Here is a 21870-nt window from a genome sequence, read left to right as displayed (position 1 = left end):
CCTTTAATAAGTGATAAAGAAACTTTAAGTCAGGGAGATCAGTAATAAAAAAAATCTAAATGATTCAAAAATTTTGAGAGGTGTAAGTGATACTTAAGAAAATTCATAGGATTTTTTTTGAAATTTTTCCTAAAATTTAAAGTACAAACAATCATTGTTACAAGTGATAAACAACTTATTCCCAGGTCTCAAGTTCTCGAGTCCTCTAAAATCAATAATTATTCATTTGTGTAAGATTAAAGTTTGAAATTGTTGAAAATTTAAAAGAAGAGTTAGATTATATGATGTGATCCAAAAGTGCTTTCGGTATATTTTTATTTACAAATTAAAAATTAGACCGAAGGAAAGAAATTCACATTAGAGATAAGTGACAAAATAAATAAATTACAGAGTAACTAAAAAGTAAAATTTAAATTTTACCATAAATTTTAGTGGTCATCATGTAACAACTATTCTATATGCATTCTATCTTGAAAATTTGTCCAACTACACGGCGTTTTTTTTTTTTTTTTTTTCAAATTATTATGTTTTTAATTAAGGCTTTAATATTTCTAGTGAACGTAAATAAGTTATTTACATTCACTCCCAAAACGACATCGTTTTGCGTTGAAAAATTAAAAAATTATAATGAAAAAGACTATTATAACCCTGAAATAAATTATAATTACAAAAATACATTAATTTGTCCCAAAACGACGTCATTATGGGCTCAATGTAAATAACTTATCTACATTGACTGAACCCTTTTATTAATTAATACAAGAAATTAAGAATGCCACTTTGTGTTCATTTTATTATTATTTCTTTCACATAATACAATTAAGAAATATGATTCATTTTTTCTGTAGTTATTGCAGATAAGTTATCTGCAGTAAGCCCAACACGACGTCGTTTTGGGACGGAAATCATAGTGTTTTTGTAATTTTTATTTATTTTAGGATTATTATAGTCTTTATAATTATAATTTTTTTAATATTTTAATCCCAAAACGACGTCATTTTGGGAGTAAATGCAGATAACTTATCTATAGTAAATGCAGAAATATTTTTCTGTAAGAAATAACCTAAAAACAATGGGATTAATATTTCTTATGTTGTAGGAGATGCATTTTATTTCATACGCTCACATAAAAGTCTGTGGGGTCCATGTGGAGTCATATAAGGAGAAGAGAGGGAAAGAGAAAATATGGGTCTTATACACTTTTATATGTGTAGGAGATAAATTTATCTCATATAATACGAGAAATAATAAAGGAAAAATATACTCTTATGTTATAGGAGAGAATTTATCTCTCCTATACATACATTGATTTTTGTGTTACTTTTTTATTCTTTTTCTATAGTGGGTGGGTTCCACACATAATTATCTCTATTGCATGAGAGAGTTCTCTCTTATTACATGAGAGTAATAAAGCCCGATAATAAAATCAAAAACGATATAGTATGTAGTACTTTTGTAATTGTATACGAAAACATATGACATGAAAATAAAACAAAAAACAAAGTGAACACTGCCTTGACATTCTTAAAAGTTTCAAAGACTATGAAAACGGAGGTGAGTCACCAAAAATTCCCTATCAACTCTGGCCCTCATATTCACATGTATTAGAATGAGGGAAAGGGAAATGAATGCAGTAAGAATATCATGACCCCTGCGCACTCAAATTCCTGAAGGAGGTTGTAGCATTAACATGCTCTCATGTACTATAGATTAAAAGAAATGTTCGAATATCTACAAAATTTATATAATATTACATTTTAAAATAATTTAAAGTATATTAGAAGATCTTTCAACATTAGTTCATTTATTTTCTTGTATTTCTTTATTTTAGAATCTTCTATTCAAATATAAATTGGAATTAATATTTTATATTTTGTATCAAATCATATCATGTAATTATATAATATTATTTAATTTATAATTATTTTTCTTCTTCCATTCAAAATTTCAGTAAATTTAATATGGAACAAAAAGAAGAAAAAAAAAAAAGATCACCCCATTTGAATAAAACTAATTTGCTTAAAAAAAAAAAAAAACTAATTTGGACGGAACATATTGGCCCAATTCATTGGGCCGGCAGTTGAGCCCCACAAAAGGTATTATATCCCGACTTTTTGACTACTATAGCCTTTTTTTAATAATTAATTATCAAATTGACTCTATTTATAAACTATTTCAAAAATTTAACCTCTCCAGAAAACATAACACTAATCTGCCTCTGTTTGACCGTTGATCATGAAGCCTATCCAGGTACACCCCTCCCTAAGGGTGTTCGCGGTCTGGATTGGATCGGTTTTGGAAGCAAAACTCATCCGATCCAATCCCTTCGGTTTGATCATGTAATCATCCATTCGGTTTAAATTTTTTTTCAAATCCGATCCGATCCAATCCAATTTTTTTCGGTTTGGATTGGATCGGTTTTCGGTTTTTTAAATATCCTAAAATTAATTTCATGATTATTGTGCAAATAACATCTTTTGTATATATTGACTTTGTAAAAAAAAAATTTGAAATACAAAAATATCAGTAAACAATACTATAGTTGATGAGACGTGACTAAGTTTTTTTTTGGGTTTAGATGATGAGTTAATGGGTCTTGAGTTTAGGAATTTTTGGACTATGATTGGAGAAAGGACAAGTAGGTAGAGGATAATTAATATATTGGATCAGTTTGGATTGGATCGGTTTTCATTAACCCATCCGAAAACCGATCCAATCCAATTAAAATTTGCAGTTTTCTTTCGGTTTCCGATTTTTCGGTTTATTCGGTTATCGGTTTTTCGGTTCGGTTTTTGCGGTTTGAATCGGTTTGGATCGGTTGATGAACACCCCTACCCCTCCCTACCCGGGTATTTTTTGAAAATTTATGCCTACCCGGGTAGGGAGGGGTGTACCCAGATATATATCTTGACATCTGGAGAAAATTTATGCCTACCTGGGTAAGGAGGGGTGTACCCAGGTATAGTTCTTGACATCTGGAAAATTACTTGAATTATTTACCCGAGTAGGGAGGGGTGTACTCGGGTAAATCTCGACCAGAAACCCCAAAACCGTTCGAATATTATCTCAACTATTTCAAATATTTATGGCTGATTTGAAATAGTTGAGATAATATTCGAACGGTTTTGGGATTTCTGGTCGAGATTTACCCGGGTACACTCCTCCTTACCTGGATAAATAATTCAAGCAATTTTTATGATGTCAAGAACTATACCCGGGTACACCCCTACCTACCCGGGTAGGTAAAAAATTTCAAAATATACCCGGGTAGGAATGGGTGCACCCGGGTAGGCTTGATGGTCAACGGTCAAACAAGGACAGATTGGTATTATGTTTTTTGAAAAGATTAAATTTTCGAAATAGTTTATAATAAAGTTCAATTTGATAATTAATTATTAATAAAGAGTTATAAGGGTCAAAAAGTCATTATATCCCTAATATGAGATGTTTAAATCTTTATTGTAGAGGATCTGATTCCCCCTAATATATCTTTTCATGAAGGAATCTTTCCACATATTTACACCGCCATTGAAAAGACATATTCTACACAACATTTCGAGAGGTGTTACGTTATAGAAATATCTTATCACATAAAGTCATCGTGCTCTTTGCATTCCCCCTTAATTCTCAGTAACTTTAGAAAAAACAAATTCTTATACTTATTCCTTATGAATCACAATCACCAAATTAACAAGGCTATAGCGTGCAATTGCAAGTATGCCTTCACTCGTTCTGTTTATATATGTTAACCAATAAAATATGAGATTAATATTTCTTATGTTGTAGGAGATAATTTTTACACACACATAAAAATATATGACTCATGTTATCTTTATATCTCTTTTTTTTCCTGGATATGATTTCACATGGGTTCTACACAATTTTATATGTGTAGAGATAATTTTTCTCTTACAAGAAACAATAATCCCATACAATATTCATAATGACCAAAATTTCTACCCCAAATCTTAATCCTAATTATCAATACCAAGCCCAAAACGGTTAAAAGACACGCTTCGGAAATAAAGCAGTTATCACTTACCAATTATCAAAAAGAAGATTTTCTCACAGTTTATTTCTATAGCAATGGAACCCAAAAACAGATAATAATTCCTGTCTTTATACCAAACTAAAGGTGCAAATGGTACGGTTAGAATAAGACTTTACTTTTTTATTTTATTTTTCTCATTTAAATGTTAATATATTTTTTCTAGACATTTGTACGTTCTTATATTTTTTTTTTTTGAATAAATACCCTTTTGATCTTCAACAAAAAACACTGAATCCATTTTAATCCTTTATAAAAAGAAGTCGACTTGTAATTTCTTTAAAATTTCAGTTCTTTGAAATTATGATTTCTCAGAAATTCAAAGAAAACTCACATTAGTCCCTCAAAAAGGACTAATATAGATATTTTTTTGTAAGGAATTAAAATAGATTCCGTATTTTTTTGTTGAATACCCAAAAGTATATATTTTTACTCATTTGAATCTTGATTTCTACATTATTAAAGTTTTCGTCTTTATTCTTTTTTTATTAATTTGACTTCTAGAATTTATATTTTTTATTGATTAAGATATTATTTTTTTTTATTAAAGACTAGTTGTTATAATTTTTCATTAAAATATTGATTCATGAAAGACAAAAATCTAATTGAATAAAAATATAAGTATCTATACCTAGATAGAAATTTTTTAAGAATTAAAACTTAAAGAAATAAAAACAACAAAAATTGAATCTTTTTTAAACTTTCAAATTTAAAAAATTATTTTAAGAAAATATATCCAAGCATTTTTAAAAGGGAAAAAAGTATCTAATGTTCACTGCAACGATATCTTTTTGGATTGAAAAATTAAAAAATTAAAATGATAAAGACTACTAAAATCCTGAAATAAATTAAAATCATAAATACACCATGATTTTCGCCCCTCAAATGACGTTATTTCGGTGAACAATAAACAAAATTGTCTAAAGTAACTTTAGAAAAAAGAACCTTTTTTAAATTATGTCAATGAAGTAGAAAAAGAGTAGGGTTATATTTATAAACTACACTATGTACTATGTATAGTATATCCTGTTTGAGTATGTACTACCCATAGTACAGTGTAGTTTGTAAGACTTTATAAACAAAAAATTTGTAAATATATCCTACGCTATAGAAAAATAGTAGTTTTTTGCAAATTTAATAAAAAAATCATTTTTATAAGAAATAAATTAATCTGTATAAACACATGGCATGTAATATTTTACTTTGTCATGGACTCATGGTGTTGGAGGGTAAAATCGAATGCGTGCAAGATCACAGTGGTCGTTTGGTACTTTTGTGTGGTTTTTTTTAATACTAACTTTAATTATCTCTTTGAGGCGAGTAGGTTTCCTCGGTATCCCCCAATTCATATTTTTGACGATTTTTTCTAAATTAATTAAACCTTAATCTCTTGTTAGTTTAATCCTTTACTCTATTCAAAACCTTAATCCCTTATTGATCTTTCCTAGAGCAAGCATTAAGAACAAGAATCACACGTCATAGAATTAGTAAGCCTATGCCTAGATCATATAAACCTTATCAATTAGGATGTGCATGACAACCATTTTGTTTTCTGGCACTGTTTCTCAAAAGAAACAATTCCTTTATATTTCTGTGCCTTGGAACAGTTTCTGATAAAAAAAATGTGTTTGATAACATGTTTTATTTTTATTCTGAGAATGAAAATTGCGTTTGATAACACAACAAATAATAGAATAAAAAATCATTCCTATTAGCATAAATTTTTTCGGATCATCACTTTCCTTTTCATATGGTGTGGTGGTGGTGGTTGTGGCATGGTGGTGGTAGTGGTAATGACGGCAATGGTGGTGGCGGCGTGGTGATGGTAGTGGTGATGGCGTGGAGGTGGTGGTGGTGGCATCGTGGTGGTAGTGGTAATGACGACGGCAGTGGTGGTACGATGGCGGCGACGATGACGGTGGTGGTCGTATCAAGATGGTGGTGATGATAGATAGTGATTGAAAGAGACAAGTGTTTCTCATTTTGTACCCGAGAACAAAAAAATAGAATTTTTTTGATTCTTTTTTGGTTCCCCAGCATAGAATTGAACTGGTTCATTCTCGGGAACAAAAAATAAAACAGATTTTGGCAAACACTGTTTCTATCCATTTATGTTCCCGGAAACAAAAATTAAAAAAAAAAATTGATTATGGAAAGGTTGTCATGCATACCCTTAATCAATTGAAATCAATTCTTGGGTGGCCAGAAGCGTCTTAGACTTTGTTTGGGAGTTTGGAAGGGAGGAAAGGGAAAGAAATTCAAGAGAAAGGGAGGGGAAGGAAGGGAAGGGAAATGAAGGGTATTATTCCCTTCCCTTGTTTGGGAGTTAAAAACAATAACAATGGGGAAATAGAGGTTAATAAAATATTTTTACCATTTTACCCTTTTAAAAAAATTAATATAATTAATGTATTTTACAAATTAAATTAAATTTAAAATTTCTATCAAAATTATTTATGTAGTTTTCACAATACTAAAAAAAAAAAAATCATATTTTTGACGAAATTTCTACTTTGCAAATTACGAAAAATTCATCATAAAATTATTTTTTTGTCAAAATACTTTTCGTTGAAAAGTGACGAAATTTTTCTCCAATGAAAATTTTTACAAAAATAAATTTTTCGATGAAGTTTCATTTTCGTCAAAAATTTTGACGAAAATGATTTCTTTCATCAAATGTTTTAAACGAAAAAAGAATTCCGTAAAAAATTTTGAAGAAATGTTTTTCGTTCAAAATTTCGATGGAAATGTGTTCTGACAAAAATTTTGACGAAAATTGTTGTCAAAAATTTGGAGGGAAATGTTTCATTCGAAACATTCGACGAAATTTAAATTCTGTAAAGAATTTTGACAGAATATTTGTTTCGTCAAAATTTTTTATCGAATTATTTTTCATCAAAAATTTTACGAAAATTGTTTTTGTCGAAAGTTTTTTACAGAAATGTGTTCCGTTGAAAATGTTGATTGAAATGTTTTTTTATCAAAAAACTTGTAGGAAATATTTTCTGTCGAAAATTTTCGATGGAAATGTGTTTCTTTAAAAATTTCGACGAAAATTTTTTTGGTCCAAAATTTTAACGAAAATGTTTTCATAGAAAACTTTCGACAAAATTTAAATTTTGTAAAGAATTTTGATGAAATTTTTTTCAGTAATCTTTTTTTGATGGAAATTGTTTTCGTTGAAACTTTTGTTGGAATTTTTTCATCAAACATCTCGATAAATATATTTTTCTGTGTAATATTTTGAGGGAAATGTTTTCACGAAATTTGGATTCCGTAAAGAATTTTGACAAAAAAAAAATTCCGTCAAATTTTTTCACAGAAATATTTGTAGTCACAAATTTTGATGGAAATGTTTTTCGTAAAAAACTTTGACGTAATTGTTTTACGTCGAAACTTTTTGATGGAAATGTGTTTCGTCAAAATTTTGGACGAAAATATTTTCGTGGAAAGTTTTGACGGAATTTAGATTCTATCAATAATTTTGACATATTTTTTTCCGTAAAAAAATTATGTCAGTGATTATGGCAAAATCTGGTTCCGTCTTGGTTTTTGGAGGGGAAGGAAAGGAAAATGAGGGTTTTAGAAAGCCCTTCCATTTGTTTGTGAGTTTAAAAAAAGAAGGGGAAGGAATTGAAATTTTTTACTAAACCCTCCAAAACACTCATTCTTCTTAAAATTAAAGTTCCTCCAATTTGGGAGGTTTGAGGGGGAAAATATTAAAAATTACTTATCTACCCTTAGCATTAAAATGTGAAAACTACATAAATGTGAATCATTTTTAAATGTGACATTATTAGAAAAGTCTCAAATATCGACAAAATTTATAGACGAAAAATATTTCGTCAAAAATAGTGATGAAATTTTTGAAGAAAATCATATACAGAGGAGCAACTCTTTGAGAGAAGGAGAAGGAGGAGCATTGAAGGCTTCATCATGGATGTTCTCTAATCAAGTTTTATCATGAACTCTTATCCCTTTTCATCTCTTGTTCTTGTTTCTATGAACACGTTAAGCTAGTTTTTTTTGTGTAGTTAGGGTGAGATGGAACCAATGGGTTCGTAACACTATTTTATTCTTTCTTGTAATTGATATTCATGTTTCATGTTATGCAATTAATATGTTTCCCCATGACTAGCTTTGTGTATGAACTGATCACACATATATAAAAACATGAATCTTGCATGACAATAGGAATGTTTGTGTCTTGATTCCGATTGATTAATTGCTAGGTTTTGTATGATCTAGGCATAAGCTTACGTATTCTATGACGTGTGATTCTTGTTCTTAATGATTGCTCTAGGAAAGATCACTAAGGGATTAGGGTTTTGAATAGAGTAAATGATTAAATTACCAAGGGATTGAGGTTTAATTAATTTAGAAAGAATCGTCAATAACATGAATTAAATGTTAGTTATAGGAAATGGTAGATTCATTAGGATGAAATTGGGGAAATCAATACCCTAGCTACGCCTTGCATTCTGTGATTTCAAATAACTCTTGATTCTTGTTCTTGTTATTTTAATTGTTAATTAAAATTGTTTTTAATAATTAAATCATTATTCTCAAAAACCTTAAAGATCGATCCAACTTTGGTTGCGTAGATAAGTTAGTGCTTGTTACATCAATCATCGTGGGAACGACAACCTCGTTCTTTTTCACTATATTACTTGTACAACCGGTGCACTTACCGAAGCTGCAACAAATTTTTGGCATCGTTCGGCTCTTAGAGATGCTATGAGACTAATCCCGAGTGCGAGACAAGTCAAGAATTAATATTTCTCCCCAAGATGACGTTAGTGAGGATTACACCGATATTTTTCCCCACTTACTTAGCTCATTTGCACCAATTGAGTTCGTTGTTGGAATTTTGTGTCTAAATCTCATGGGTTATAAATAAGAAGTGGGTTGAAGAAAATGAAAAGGAGGGAAGGTGCAAAGGGTGTGTGGGTAGAAGTCCCACATTGGACAAGAAATGAGCAGTGAAAGGGTTTATAAGCCTCGACTTCACCTCTTTAGTTTGCCCCTTGGGGAACACCACTTTTGTGGAGGAGGGAGGACATTGATGGGCCTTGGTCCATCACACGTGCGTGTGTGCCATCGTTCGTCTAGCCGGCTCGGTACGGTACGGTAGGTCATGTATCAGATAATTTTTTTTTTTTGTCCAAACAACCCCTACAATCCTTTTGATTTTTTAACCGAAATGATGCGTTCGGTTATTTTAACCGAAATAGTACCGGTTAGCTTTTTTGAGTCGTAATGGTTCACTATACTGGTTCGCTATCATGAGTCGTAATAGCGATCATTGTCTTTGTCTATATATATATATATATATATATATATATATATATATATATATATAACGTTTCTCAAGCTGCTTGAGATAATTTTATCTCCGGCTACTAAGTCATAACCGTACAAAGATTGATCAATGGTGATAAAGGAAGAGAGAGAAAAAGGGAATCATAACCATTCAAAGGTAAATCAATTAATATAAGGAAATAAATAAATAAAATGATGTAGTTTAGCTACTTGAGATAATTTTATCTCCGGCTACTAAATCATAATCGTACAAAGATTGATCAATGGTGATAAAGGAAGAGAGAGAAAAAGGGAATCATAACCATTCAAAGGTGAATCAATTAATATAAGGAAATAAATAAATAAAACGACGTAGTTTTGAAGTGGCCGCAGATAAACTTATCTCAAGCTGCTTGAGAAATGTTTTTTTCATATATATATATATATATATATATATATATATATATATATATATATATATATATCCTAGTAGAAAAAACTAACCCAAATTTTTTCTAAGTTACTCTATGCATCCATAGTGATAATGCATTCTACCATAGACTTAGTGAGTGCGATTTCTCAAGCATTTGGTTGTGTTTGAGGGGGCTCTAGATAAGTAGTACCATCACATTCTGAAGATGCAATCTGTTATATCCTGGGAGATGATTGCCCACATTCCTTCAGCAGATGATACATTTCTCCCTCACCAAGCTCACACCCAAGTGTTTAACACATTTAGAGGAAGATTCAAAGAGAAAGGATGGTTCTTTGTTGAGTTTTCAAGAAGAAGAGAAAGGTGGCAGCTTGGAGGCTCAAAGTTCAGAAGATAACCCACGTAGGAGGCGGAGTATCAGCCTAGGGTTTAGTGTCAATCACTATTTATAGGCGGTTTAAGTTAACACACACTGTATTAGCGCTAATAGCTACGCTTAGCATTTTAATCCCAAACTTAGGATTCTGAACCTACTTATTTTTCTAAAATTTATCATATTTTTATTTTATTTTTCGCAGTACCTTTTTGGTACGCGCTTTTTCATAGTCAGTATCAGTTCTGGCACCAGTTCTCATTATTCTAACTTGAAACTTGTTTTACATGTCCTATGTATTATTCTAGTGACATATAAACACTTTTCATAATTTCCTGAGATACTTCATCGGTACGCATTTATACCGAGTAGCAGAACCGGTATCTGCACTTTTCGTCAAAAAAGCGACTTTCAGCATTATTAATAACTTACCAATATTATTTAGGCCTTATCATAACTATTAGGGTCAATTATGGAATTGTTTCCTAATTTCTCACAATTAATTAATTAACTTCCTTAATTAAAAGTGCAGGTTCTTACATTCACCCCACATTTTTAGGATTTTGTCCTCAAAATCAGAATATACCAGTCTCGGATGTTAGGATGCTGCCGGAGAAGCTAGTCCTCTCGCTCCCAAGTGCACTCTTCAGGAGTTCTCCCAGTCCACTGCACTTTGACCATCGGAATGATCTTGCTCCTCAGCTGCTTCTCGCTACGATCGAGAATCTTGAGTGGTCCGACGGGAGTCTTTAGGTTCTCCCGAACCTCCACATCATCCGGTTGCACCACGTGCGAAGGATCCGCTACATATTTACGAAGCTGGGACACGTGAAACACGTCGTGGATGTTGGCCAAGTTCGGGGGCAAGGCAAGCCGGTAGGCAACAGGTCCTACTCTACCAAGGATCTGGTAGGGCCCAATGAATCGCGGGCTCAGCTTCCTCACTCCGAGTGCTCGACCAACACCGGTGACAGGTGAAAGTCTCACAAACACGTGCTCACCCTCACTGAACTCCAGTGGACAATGCCTCACATCATAGTAACTCTTTTGGCGATTCTGCTCCTGCTTCAGCTTTTCCCTGATCAACTGGATCTGCAGGATGGTATCTTGGACAAAGTCCAAGACAAACAACTCCTTATCTCCAACCTCAGACCAGCAGGTAGGAGTCTGACACCTCCTACCATACAACGCCTCGTAGGGTGCCATACCCAAGCTAGCATGGAAACTGTTGTTGTACGAAAATTCAACCAATGGCAGGTACCTATCCCATGCTGAACCCTGCTCCAAATTACAGGCCCTCAACATGTCCTCCAAGGTCTGGATGGTCCGCTCAGTCTATCCATCAGTCTGAGGGTGATAGGTTGTACTCAGTCTCAACTGCGTACCAAGAGCCTCCTACAGCGCCTCCCAGAACCGAGATGTGAACTTCGGGTCCCTATCACTGATGATACTCTCGGGCACCCCGTGAAGTCTCACAAACTCGCGAACATATAGTCTGGGCAACTGCTCAGTAGTGAAGCTCACCTTCACCGGAAGAAAGTGGGCAGACTTGGTCAATCTGTCCACAATGACCCAGATAAAGTCGTAACCAGCCTGAGTTTTTGGCAATCCCACCATGAAGTCCATGGAAATGCTATCCCATTTCCATTCCGGAATCTCAAGAGGTTGAAGTTTACCAGACGGCTTCTGGTGTTCTATCTTCACCTTCTGGAAAATTAAGCACTTAGACACAAAAACAACAATGTCCTTCTTCATGCCCGGCCACCAATAGTTCCTCTTCAAGTCCTGATACATCTTTGTAGCACCAGGGTGGACAATAAACTGGCCCTTATGAGCCTCTGTCATCACCTCAACCGTCCAAGGACCTCGAGGAACCACAATCCTCTTCTGAAAGGTCAACAGTCCATCCTCATTTCAAGACACACCGTCCTGGTTCTTCACATAATCTAGGCACTCTCTCTGCACTTGCGTCTCTTTGATCTTTTCCATGAGCTCGTTATCAACTTGCACCGTTTCCATTTCGAGAAGTGTACCCCCAAACAAGGAAGTCACCGTCAGATCTCGAAACTGCTCAATGATGTCATAATCACCCATGGTCAAACTGGATAGACTCACGGATTTTTGACTCAAAGCATCAGCTACCACATTGGCCTTACCATGATGGTACTTCAACTCGAAGTCGTAGTCCTTCAGATACTCCATCCATCTCCTCTGTCTAATGTTCATCTCTTTCTGATCAAACAGATACTTCAAACTCTTATGATCACTGAACACGGCAAGCTTCATGACAAAAAGATGATGCCTCCAAATCTTGAAAGCAAACATTATAGCAGCCAACTCCAAATCATGAGTCAGATAGTTCTCCTCATGAGGCTTCAACTGCCTCGAAGCATAGGCAATCACTTTGCCCAACTGCATCAGCACACATCCGAACCCTTTTCCGGAGGCGTCAGTGTAAAGCTCAACTTCCTCAGCAAGATCAGGAAGGACCAACACAGGTGCAGTAGTCAGTCTCTCCTTTAACTCCTGAAAACATTCCTCACACTCGTGAGTCCACACAAATAGAGTCTCCTTGCAGGTAAGACGAGTCAATGGCAGAACCAGCATGGAAAATCCCTTGATGAACCTCCGGTAGTACACTGCCAAACCCAAAAAACTCCTCACTTCGGTTACTGTCTTGGACCTCTCCCAATCTAGCACGACCTCAATCTTGTTAGGATCCACTGCGACTCTCTCTACAGAAATCACATGTCCCAAAAACTTTACGGACTTGAGCCAAAATTCACATTTGGAAGGCTTAGCATAAAGCTTTTTCTCCTTCAGCACTTGCAACACAATCTTCATGTGCTTAGCATGTTCCTCTTCAGTCTTGGAGTAAATCAATAAGTCCTCAATAAAGACGATCACAAATTGATCCAGGTACGGCTGGAAAATCCTGTTCATGTAATTCATGAATACTGCGGGTGCATTGGTGAGTCCAAACAGGATCGCCAAATACTCATAGTGATCGTATCTCGAACGAAACGCGGTCTTCGGGACATCCTCCAGCTTCACCCGAATCTGATGGTATCCGAACCGGAGATCAATCTTCGAGTACACACAAGCACCCTTCAGCTGATCCAACAGATCATCAATACGAGGAAGGGGATACTTGTTCTTGATTGTCACCTTGTTCAACTGCCTGAAGTCGGTGCACAATCGCTTAGTCCCATCTTTCTTCTTCACGAAGATGACTGGTGCTCCCCATGGAGACACACTCGGTCGAATGAAGTCTTTCCCTGAAAGGTCCTCAATGTGCTTCTTCACCTCCTCCAGCTCTGGTGGCGACATCCGATATGGAGCCAAAGAAACGGGCCCCATACCAGGCAATAAGTCAATGGAGAACTCTATCTCCCTCTGCGGCGGAAACCAAGGGATGTCCTCAGAAAATACCTCGAGGAATTCCCTCACCACAGGAATGCCAGCGATATCCTCTTGTGACCCACTCACCAAACCTCCCAACATGACGTAACCGAAAGCCCCTACTCTCAAGGCTCTCCTAGCCTGCAGTAATGAAATAAAAGGCGAGGAACTGACTGTGGCATCACTCAGAGACATCACAACTCGCTTGGCACAACAATCAATCTATGCACAATTTATGGACAACCAATCCATGCCCAAAATAATCTCCAAATTGGCCATCGGCAATCCTATCAGATCTACCGAGAAATCACGGCCATCCCACTGGAACACGACATCTCGATGAACAGTGGTAGAATCACACATTTCTCTGGTGGCGGTGGTCACCCGCAACGGTGGAGAAAGCACAGACATGGCCAACTCAAGCCCCACAACAATCGGGTAGCAATGAAGGAATACGTAGCCCCGGAGTCAAACAATACATCAACCGAAGATCCACCAATGGAAACAGTACCTCTGACAAGGTTCGGAGCTCGGTCTGACTGCTGCCAATCCAAAGTGTAAACTTGCCCCGTGGCAAGTGGCACAACAGGTGCCGTTGTAGGTGGTAGGGAAACCATCTGTAATGGAACTGCTCGAACTGCTGCAGCTCTTGCCGTCGACAACAGACACTCTCTAGCATAGTGGCCCTCCTTGTCACACTGGAAACATATAGTCTGACCGGTAGCACACGACCCCAGATGAACCCTCCCACATCCCGTGCATCTGGGAGTAGAAGGTCTCGCTGTACTCCCCTGATTGGAAGTCTTCTTGAACTGATTTGGCGCTTGACTAGCCGCCAACTGCTTCCCGTTTCCCTTTCCAGCAAACTTCCTGTCTTCCAGGAAGTGGAACTGCTCGTTCCCTTCGTCTCAGCAATCTTGTCCCTCTTGGCCTTACTCGTGATACAGACATCCTCAATGTCCCGACACTGCTGCACCAGTGTCCCAAAATCTCTCAAAGCCGCTCCAGCAAGAGGAACAACTATCTCTTCGCTAAGTCCCCTATGGAACTTAGCAGCCAAGAAGGTCGGAGTAGGCATAGCCATCCGAAAGTGTGCAAACTTCACCAGCTCATTAAACTTTGCCAGGTACTCGTCAACAGACAACGAGCCCTGCACCAACCTGTTGAAATCCCCCTGCTTCCTCTCCTACGCATCATAAGGGAAGTACCGACCTAGAAAGAAATTCTCGAAGAATGGCCATGTCATAACATGACCCTACATCTCAAAAGCATGAGAGGTGTTCATCCACCACTCATGGGCATCGCCCTCCAGCATATACATGGCGAACATCAGCTTTTGCGGATCAGTAAACTGCATGACCCGGAAGATCTTATCAAGAGCCTGAAGACATCTCGTCGCAGCAATAGGATCATAAGACCCATCAAAGGAAGATGGCTTATGCTTGCGAAAAGCATTAAGCCAGCGATCAATCACATCACGGTTTTTAGCAGGCTCCACATAGAGTTCCATCACCCCAGTGAGTTGACCAGTGCCCTCAACATGACTCTGGCTGTCATCCTGAAGACTAGGTGGAGGCGGTGGCGGTGGAGGTGGTGGCGGTGGGAACTGACCCTCATTGCGGCCAGCCTGCATCTCCTCCAACATGACCCTCATCATGGTCCTGTTCGCCAGTCTGCTTGCCTCAAGGGCAACCTCTGTGACCTTCTGGTTCGCCTCTCGAACGGCATCCATCATTGCCACATTGGCCAATCTAGTGGCCTCTTGATCGGCTAATATAGCCGCCTGCATCTCAGCCAACGCAGTCAGGACAGGATCCGGCTGGTCCTCGTTCGTCTCGCGGCTTCTCCTTTCAAATTTCGTAATTTCGATTTGAATTCGAATTTCAAAATTCATAATTTCAAAATTCAAATTTCAAATTCAAATTTCGAATTTGTCCAAAACTTATTTTGGTCAAATCAACTTTTGACTTTCTAGGATCCATGGCCCAAAAACCCTGCTGGGCCTAAACATTTGATCTCATTAGCAAGAAACAATTTCGCTCTAAAGGGCCAAATGTGGCGCATGTTTTTGATTAGGCTTGGAATCCAATTCCAACCCAATTCAACTCATATTCTTGATAAAACCCAATAACTTATTATTGGCCCAAACCTGCTTACAACAAGGAATAACCTTTGTGTGTGACCCATTAGGCCCAATTAGTCACTGACATAAATGAACTTGGACCAATTAAACTCTTTTAACAGGCCCAATTCATTTAATGACCACATAAGACACTAGCAATGTTCTGCGGCCCCAGAACTAACTGAGTTGACCAAGTGATCTACCTTTCTAATTTGGATACCGTGTCGGAATCATCCCTCATATCGTCATTCACATTTAGTCGAGAGCAAGGAAATAGTATCATCTCTCTTGTTGACTAAATATAGCTTTTCACAGAACTAGGAATCTTTTCTATTGACTCTAAGATTGATCATGACTCCTCATGATCACTTACTATGCATGGATTCCCGAGTCAATAAGAAGTCATCCAAGTCCCACCGGTCTTGTGAACGACTAATCCCTTATAGGGGACTATGAGTCCTCTCGGCATGTCCATCTAGACTCATGTATTCAAGTTATACCCAAGAGTACACTGTTCTCCCCATGTTTTAGGCGGATAGATTTGTACAGTCAAAGTATAACCCTAGGACATAGTGTTCGATGACATCCTTAAGTCTAGGACGATCCGCACTACCAAACGATGAGAGACTAAACAAATCCAATGATACTTAGTGAAATCCTTGTGGAGTCTCTCGGCGGGTCAGTTCAGTTCTATTTGTTCCTGAACAGATCCACCTACGACATCAGCTAAGGTATCACTATACCTGCATACCATGAGGTCCCTACCTTGTATCTCCATACAAGTAGAAGATGTCGTACTAGTCTTATTGAGATCACCAATGCCCTCTCTTGGTGATTCAAGACTAGGAACATACTTTAGGCAATTGACATGTGGCGTCTTCGAGTCCTCATGATCATGATCCCTATCATAGATCCTCACATGAACACCTGTTCTATTCCTGGGGCTTTTATCTTTAATCGCATATTAACCTAATATTAAGGCGAGACAAAATATGAAAAAGATAAAATGTGCTCATATATTAAATAAATCATGAAATATAAGTAGTAAAAGGTGTTCATCTGATGTAACAGATTGTCTCTAGGACACCTATATACTAACAATCTCCCACTTGGCCTAGAGCCAATCAAGTCGACGTGTCAAACCTAAAGACTCATAATGACTATCATGTTTTCTCTAAGAGAGACCCTTCGTCAGAGAATCGGCCAAATTGTCATCTGTGGGAACGTAATCCATCTTTATCTCCAGCCTTTCAATAATTTCTCGGATGAGGTGATACTTCCGGAGCACATGTTTGGACCTTTGGTGAGACCAGGGTTCCTTGCCCTGGGATATCGCACCAGTGTTGTCACAATACATGAGTATTGGATCAACTGTGCTAGGAACCACTCCAAGTTCTGTGATGAACTTCTTGATCCAGACTGCCTCCTTAGCAGCTTCTGAAGCTGCAATGTATTCTACTTCGGTAGTAGAGTCGGTCGTGGTCTCCTGTTTGGAACTCTTCCAACAAATTGCTCCACCATTTAAGGTGTAGACAAATCCTGACTGGGATTTACAGTCATCTCTGTCACTCTGAAAACTGGCATCAGTGAACCCCTTCACTTTTAGCTCATCACTACCACCATAAACCAGAAACAAATCCTTAGTTCTTCTTAAGCACTTCAGGATTGTCTTCACGGCCTTCCAGTGATCCTCTCCAGGATCAGCCTGGTATCGGCTCGTTATGCTCAAAGCATAAGAGACATCTGGTCTCGTACACAGCATGACATACATGATGGATCCAATTGCTGATGCATATGGAATCCTCTCCATGTGTTCCCTTTCAGTCGGTGTCTTTGGACACATCGCTTTAGAAAGGTGAACACCATGATTGACGGGAAGAAAACCCTTTTTTGACCCTTCCATGCTAAACCTCTTTAGCATCTTATCTATGTACGTGGATTGGGATAACCCAAGCAACCTCTTAGACCTATCTCTATAGATCTTTATACCCAGTATATAGGCCGCTTCTCCTATATCCTTCATGGTGAAGTTTTTTGACAACCAAATCTTCATGGACTGCAACATGGGAATGTCATTTCCGATGAGCAATATGTCATCTACATAAAGCACAAGGAAAAAAACAGTGCTCCCACTAACCTTCTTGTAAACACATGGTTCATCTTCATTCTTGATAAAGCCATAACTCTTTACAACTTCATCAAAACGAAGATTCCAGCTTCTGGAAGCTTGCTTTAGCCCATATATCGATTTCTGAAGTTTGCATACCATATGCTCCGGGCCTTTGGACTCAAAACCCTCGGGTTATGTCATGTACACTTCCTCCTTCAAGAAACCATTCAAGAAGGCGGTTTTGACATCCATCTGCCAAATCTCATAGTCGTGATATGCAGCTATAGCTAGCATAATCCTAATAGACTTGATCATGGCAACAGGTGAGAAGGTTTCCTCAAAGTCAATTCCTTGCCTTTGACGGTAACCCTTCGCAACCAACCTAGCTTTATAGGTCTGAATGTTGCCATCAGCATTAGTCTTCCTCTTGAAGACCCACTTACACCTAATAGGAACTATTCCTTCAGGTGGTGGAACCAAGGTCCATACCTTGTTCTGATGCATCGAATCTATTTCGGATTCCATAGCTGTCTGCCACTCTGAGGAGTCAGCATCCTTGACCGCCTCAGTGTAGGAAGTAGGCTCGTCATCCTCAACGGTTTGCTGATTCTCAATCACAAATCCGTACCAATCAGGTGGACGAGTAATCCTAGCACTCCTACGGGGCTGGGTGTCTACTGCCTCTAATTGAGGCATTGCCTGATCAACAGACTCGGGCTCCGCTGTCTGATCCTGTAGGTCTCGAACTTCTTCAAGTTCTACCTTACTCCCACTATCTCCTTGAGAGATCAAATCCTGCTCAAGGAAAGTAGCATTCTTGGACACAATTACCTTGTTGTCCTCAGGGTAGTAAAAGTAGTATCCCTTCGTTTCTTTGGGATAGCCTACAAAGAAGCACAATGCGCTCCTAGCTCCTAATTTCTCAGGTGCTAAGGTCTTGACATAAGCTGGACAACCCCATACCTTGAGATAACTCAAGTTGGGCTTCCTGTCCCTCCATATCTCATATGGGGTAGTCGGAACAGACTTAGATGGAACCCTATTAAGAAGATATATCGCTGTATCAAGAGTGAATCCCCAAAACAATTTTGGGACCTTTGTACTACTCATCATAGACCGTACCATGTCTAACAAGGTTTGGTTCCTCCTTTCAGACACACTGTTTTGATGCGGTGTGTAAGGAGCCGTCAACTGTGAGAGAATCTCATTCTCTCTTAGATAATTCTGAAACTCTTGACTCATATATTCACCACCCCGATCTGATCGTAGTGTCTTAATCATCTTGCCAAGTTGTTTCTCTACTTTATTCCTAAACTCTTTGAACTTTTCAAAGGCCTCGGATTTGTGCCTCATAAGGTACACATATCCGTATCTGGACTTATCATCAATAAAGGTAATGAAATAGGAAAATCCTCCTCTAGCCTGCGTAGACATAGGTCCACATACATCAGAGGGAATGAGTTCCAATAACTCATTGGCTCTATGACTCGCCAATTTATCAATCTTGGTCTTCGTCATCTTACCAGCCAAACAAGATTCACAAGGTCCGTAGGATTCAAAATCCATGGAATCGAGATAACCATCCTGATGGAGTCTAGACAATCTCGTCTCATTGATGTGTCCTAATCTACAATGCCAGAGATAGGATCTACTATCTAATCTAGGTTTCTTAGTTTGTATACTAAGAATGTCACTATTCGTATCTAAATCCAAAACGTATAAACCATTAACCCGTGATGCGCAAGCATAAACAGAATCATTCATAATGACAGAAAACTTGCCATCCTTTATTATAAAATTAAAACCATACTGTTCTAAACGGGAAATAGAAATAATGTTTCGGAAAATAGACGGAACATAGAAACAATTAAACAAGCGTAAGATAAAGCCCGTAGGCAAAATAAGGTCTACATCTCCTACAGCTAAGGCAGCAACTCTTGCTCCATTACCGACCCAGAGATTCACCTCGTCCTTCTCCAACCTCCTCGGGTTTTTAAGCACCTGCAACATATTGCAAATATGAGAACCACATCCAGTATCTAATACCCATGAAGTTGAATCAACACTTGAAGAATTAATTTCTATAGTGAACATACCTGAGGTAGTAGCATCACCATGCTTCTTCCCCTTGACGCTCTCAAGGTACAACGGGCAGTTCCTCTTCCAATGTCCTGGTTTCTGACAGTGGAAGCATACAACATCAGCCTTATCCTTTGACTTTTCCTTCTTCCCCTTGCCCTTCTTCTTCTTAGCTTGACCCTTGGGTTTGAGCTTGTCTGTCCTCATAGACTTGTTCTTACCCTTGGCCTTGCCAATCAGAAGAACCTGGGTCTTGTTCTTCTTAACAGCACCCTCAGAAGTGGTGAGTAGACTCAACAACTCAGCTAGTGTTGATTCTACCTTATTCATATAATAATTAACCACAAAGCCATTAAAGGAAGGTGGCAACGACTGCAAGACCAAGTCTATACTCATCTCATGGTCCATGATAAAACCAAGAGAAGCAAGCTTCTCTGTTAGCCCTATCATCTTGAGGACATGCGGTCCCACCGCATTACCCTCAACCATCTTATAGCCAAACAACTCCTTGGAGGTTTCAAAGTGTTCAACCCTTCCCCGCTTATCATACAGCTCTTTCAGATGTAGGATAATAGAGGGAGCATCCATATGCTCATGTTGACGCTGAAGCTCCGCAGACATTGAAGCAAGCAGTACGCAGACTGCCTGTTCATTGTCCGCCAAATGCTGCCTGTGGGCTTCTAAGTCAAACTCAGCAAACCCAGGTTGCCATTCCGTAGGGGCAATAGGAAGTGGAGCGTCTAGGACATAGCCAATCTTAGGACCAATAACAACATCAATATTTATACTCTACAAGCATACGATATAAAGACAACGCCTTTCCTTTGCGTTTCAAGTCTTAAGGCTTCTCACAAAGCCACAAGCCCTTAATCCCTTGATTCTGACTTAACTTAACCATTACAGAAGTTCAACTTCCACAATCTAGGGTCCACAAACCCATAACTCAGTTCTGTATGAACAGTACCGTTACTGTTCACGCAAACCCAAAATATCCGGATATTTGTCGGGGGCATATCCAGATATCAATATTCGGATATCATAAGACCCCATATCCATATATCAATATCCGGATATCATATCCAGATATCAATATCCGGATATCCATATCCGAATATTTCGCGACAGAATGCAAATTCTGCATTTCGTGAGATATCACTCTATAGGTGGTTCTTTTCACGATTCCAGAGGCTTAAACATCCATTTTAAGGTGTGTTCAAGCTTACCCAACCACAAGTTATTAACTTTAATTCATTACATGTATCAAGGTTCCACTTTTAACCATTAAAACTCATGATCAAGGTAGGTGACACTTACCCAAGGCTCAAACTCAGAAAAAGGTTGCTCTTGGAGCTCACCAACCAGCTCCAAAGAGTCTGACTGCAAGGTGCACGAAAATGGCACACAAAGATGGGTTCTTTCTCTTCAAAGATGGCTCCTTGAAACTCAAAATGTCATTACAATGGATTCTTCAACTCTCACCAAGAAGTCAGCCCCTAGACCACCACTAAACAGAGACCAACACTCAGAAGATGATACCTTTCTCCCTCACCAAGCTCACACCCAAGTGTTTAACACATTTAGAGGAAGATTCAAAGAGAAAGGATGGTTCTTTGTTGAGTTTTTAAGAAGAAGAGCAAGGTCGCAACTTGGAGGCTCAAAGTTCAGAAGATAACCCACGTAGGAGGCTGAGTATCAGCCTAGGGTTTAGTGCCAATCACTATTTATAGGCGGTTTAAGTTAACACACAATGTATTAGCGCTAATAGCTACGCTTAGTGTAACACCCCGTATATATCTGGTAATGTTATCATACTATCGTATTAAGCTGCACTTAATTAAAAATGCGGAATATCTTTTTCTTTTCAATTATGAAGTCATTATCATTACCAATTTGCTTATTAACCAATTAATAAAATATCGCCTGTATGCAATTGCAATAAAATAGCTAACTGAAATACCTTATTAACTAAAACAACATAAAGTATGTCTCTAGTCACGAATCT

Source organism: Gastrolobium bilobum, unplaced genomic scaffold, assembly GCF_033153095.1.
Source record: "Gastrolobium bilobum isolate Gb01-03AN ecotype WA unplaced genomic scaffold, APGP_CSIRO_Gbil_v1 utg4103, whole genome shotgun sequence".
In the NCBI taxonomy this organism is placed as follows: domain Eukaryota; kingdom Viridiplantae; phylum Streptophyta; class Magnoliopsida; order Fabales; family Fabaceae; genus Gastrolobium; species Gastrolobium bilobum.
Note: the sequence above shows the minus strand (reverse complement) of the source record.